Source organism: Zootoca vivipara, chromosome 14 (assembly GCF_963506605.1).
Source record: "Zootoca vivipara chromosome 14, rZooViv1.1, whole genome shotgun sequence".
In the NCBI taxonomy this organism is placed as follows: Eukaryota; Metazoa; Chordata; class Lepidosauria; order Squamata; family Lacertidae; genus Zootoca; species Zootoca vivipara.
The window spans coordinates 44585966-44590187 of record NC_083289.1 but is presented as its reverse complement, the minus strand read 5'-3'; positions in this window follow the sequence as shown (position 1 = coordinate 44590187).

Genomic DNA, 4222 nt, shown 5'->3' with positions numbered 1-4222 from the left:
CGCAGCTTCCCTTCTCAGGCGGAAGGCGGGGACTGGCAAGGGAAAGAGACCAATAGGAAGCAAGCGCGCGGAGGGGCGAGGTCAAGAAATTATACCGGTAATACTGTATACAAAAAAAACACACACACACAAACGGGAGAAGCCTGGGAAGGTCCGCACGTGTTTAGCTTCCCTCCCGGAAACAGAGCCTCCGCGTATAGAGTTCTGCCTCGAAGACAGGGGAAAGCATCTACTAAAAGGGAGATTTTGGGGGGGGGGGAGAGTTTTTTTTGGGGGGGTGGGATACACAGCTGAGCTTGTTAGATGCTGATTGGCATCACTCCTTAGATGGGGCAGATCCCGACTGAGTGGTTCTTCATGGCCACCCAATAGCGCTCCGTAGGATCCAGACCTAAATTAGTACAGTACAGTATAGTAATCCTTTTGTGCGTCTGTGCAGATGCAGTTGCTTAAAAACAAACAAACATAAAACAATAATAAAGTTCAAGTAACTGTAACTGGAGGCAGCCAATATGTCCCCACCGAATTTTATCCTCACAACAACCCTGTGAGGTAGGTTAGGCAGAGAGATTGTGAGTGGACCAAGATCACCCAGCAAATTTCATGGCTGAGTGAGGATTTGAGCCCAGCATCTCCCAAGGTCCCAGTCCAGCACTCCAACCACTGCAATCCACTGGCTCTGTGTGTGGGGTGTGAAGGTTGATCAGTTTTGTCTAGGGTTGTTGTGTAGTTGAATGATGCTGATGGTAGTATTTTGTGTTTTCGTAATATTAATGACGTTTTTATGATGTAATCCGGACACATTTTGATGCCTCTTGCTATATTCTGTTTCAAAGACCTTACAGTACTTACTGCGAATGACACAAATGTTGCCATTTTCTTTGTTGTTGTTGGCATCTGTCTGTCTCAAGAGGCAATGGAGTGTGCCTTTGGAGGTGAAGTCAAACTGCTGCATTAGCAAAACAAAATAAAAAAATCCTTCCAGTAGCACCTTAGAGACCAACTAAGTTTGTCATAGGTATGAGCTTTTGTGTGCATGCACACATTCTGAAGAAGTGTGCATGCACACGAAAACTCATACCGATGACAAACTTAGTTGGTCTCTAAGGTGCTACTGGAAGGATTTTTAAAATTTTGTTTTGACTGCGTCAGACCAACACGGCTACCTACCTATAACTGCTGCATTAGCAGCACTGATATGACTTCCCCAAGGTGCAAGCCTGGGGTGGGTGTATGGAGGTCCTGGGCTGCCCAGAAGAGAAGACCCCACTCCCCAGCCTCACTGATGTCGTCCAAAGGAAAGCAGAGCAATTTGTTTGACACCAGGTTGACTGCAGAAGTTTCTGGAAGGAGGCATACAAGGCTCCATCCAACTATCTTAGGGACTACTGCGGTAATTGACTAAACAATTCATATGACCTTTTAAACTGTGGAGGTTTATTGTCTTTGTTTATTACTATGGTATTTATTTTTGTGATTTTATATTGTAAACCACCCTGTGGTCCTCAGATGAAAGGCGGCACAGAAATTAAATTAATAATTATAATAATAATAATCTAATTTTTATGTTTGTTTTTTAGAGATACTTAATCACATGGTTTAAAATGCGAAATTCCTATGAAATTATTAGTAGTAAAGTTTGGTTCCAAATGTGGAATTTGTATTGTATACCTTATATTGATTCCTTTTTGTTTGTAAATGGTAGGGATTTCTGTTGAAATATGAAGTGGGGTGTAAATGAAATGAAATAAAATAAAATAAACAAGCCATTTTCCCTGACTTTCCCCCAAATTTTATCCACATCATGACTCTTTGCAACCTTCTAAGGACAACAGCTCAGGCAGGGAGCATTATAGACTCATAGCATTTGAAGGGACCACAATGCAGCAATCTTTTGCCCAACATGGGGCTCAAACGCATGCCTGTCAGATTAAGAGTCTCATGCTCTACTGACTGAGCTATTCCAACTTCTAGGCAGGGAGCATTATAAAAGGGGCCCATGACCCAGTGAAAGCTAGCCAATCAGGACAAATGATGTTGCCCCACTAACCTCAGTCTGCACTGCCTGCCTTCCTACTTAACAGTTCAGTGGGTGGCAGTGCCTGTCAGTTTCCTTTTCCTTAATCTTGGAGAATAAAATGCAGAAGTGGAACCATAACTCCTTAAACTCCTTGGATGAAAGGTCGGATACAAATCTGTTTACACCCTTCATATCACTTCATCCACTCAATTCTCACTACAATAAAATACTCTGCACATAGGACTAATTATTTGAATCACCAATAATTGTCCACAGGAACATTAAGAGCCCCCCCACACACACACACTTGAGCACTTGCACAGGATTGAGCAGAATCTTAACTACAGGATTGTATTCTCCATCCTGCAGTTCTGTCAGATCACTGCAAGACCTGATATCCCACCTCTCGTGGTCACCAGCGTCACATCTGCTGCTCAGCCTTGCTTAGCATCAAATACCGGTAGCTGCTGTCAGCCCAGTACCGCCACCTGCCTGTCTGTAAAGTTGAAACTGCAGCTCCCCCAGGGCATTCCTCCCACCCCCAGCTGGATGCTCCATATGGCAGCTACCGGTAGCCTTGCGCTCACAGCTGCCTTGGGACTTGCACTGACTCAGGAGGAAACCTCTAGTTTCAACAATGCTCACAATTAGAACTGGAAACTCTGCTAAAGCAATGCAAAATATGCAGGGCATAAATTGTCCAGTACCCAAAATTGCTCAAGTGGGTTGACTGCTCTCAAGCAGTATGATGGTGTAGTGTTTAGAGCTGTTGGACTAAGACTGGGTAGACTCAGGATCAAATTCCTGCACAGCCATGATGCTCACTTGGTGACCTTGGACCAATCATGCTCTCTGCCTAAACCACTGAGCATCTTGGGCTTGCTGATCGGAAGGTTGGCAGTTCGAATCCGCACAACGGGGTGAGTTCCCATTGTTTTGTCTCAGCTTCTGCCAACCTAGCAGTTCAAAAGCACACTAGTGCAAGTAGATAAATAGATACTGCTGCGGCGGGAAGGTAAATGGCATTTCCGTGTGCTCTACTCGTCACGGTGTCCCGTTGAGCCAAAGCAGTTTAGTCATGCTGACCACATGACCCGGAAAGCTGTCTGTGACAAACGTAGGCTCTCTTGGCCTGAAGCAAGATGCGTGCCACAACCCCATAGTCGCCTTTGACTGGACTTAGCCGTCCAGGGGTCCTTTACCTTTACCTATCACAAAACCTAAACACTCACTTAAAAACGAAAATAACAAGGTAGCAGAAAGCATATGTTTTATGCAACAACTCAATCTCCAAGCGGTAAGAGACACCAGCACTTGCTTCACCAGGGTTCAGTCACAACTGTGGGAGATGAAAACTAAACATGGCAAGATCAGCCATGCACTGGAAAACTGCGATTGACTATGCCTTATGCGGTTTGACCTTTAAAGCCTTATGCGGCTTAGGACCTTCGTACCTACGGGACCGCCTCTCCCGGTATGACCCACAGAGGACATTAAGGTCCACAAATAATAACATATTGGAGATCCCGAGTCACAAGGTGGTTAGGCTGGCCTCGACCAGGGCCAGGGCCTTCTCAGTACTGGCTCCGACCTGGTGGAACGCTGTCCCAGGAGACTAGGGCCCTGCGGGATTTGTCATCTTTCGTGGGGCCTGCAAGACAGAGCTGTTCCGTTTGGCCTTCGGACTGACGCAGTCTGACCCCTTGGTTACCCTCCCCTAAGGTTTTATTTCATAATGGTTTTATCTTATTTGTAGATTTTTTATTTTAAAAATTGAATTTTAATGTTGTATTAATCTGCGTTTTAACTGAATTGTTTCTTTTATACTTGTGTTGATATTATTTGTTGTTAGCCGCCCTGAGCCCGGTCTTGACTGGGAAGGGCGGGGTATAAATAAAAATTATTATTATTATTATTATTATTATTATTATTATTATTATTATTATTATTATTATTATTATAATACTGCATCGTTGGTTGTGCAGACAGTGAAACAGACACATTCATAAGCATCCCATTGATTATGTCTGTATGGTCTGGCGGCAGTTGTTGTGGCCTCTCCCGTTTTCTCCACTGCATCATCATCATCACTTCAAACGGAGCTCCGTTGACCGAGCTTGGAGGTTCCCCTTCATTTCGTACAACACCGCAGCGTTCCCCTGATAATTGCCGGCGGACTTCCTGAGCCTTGCTGAGCATTTT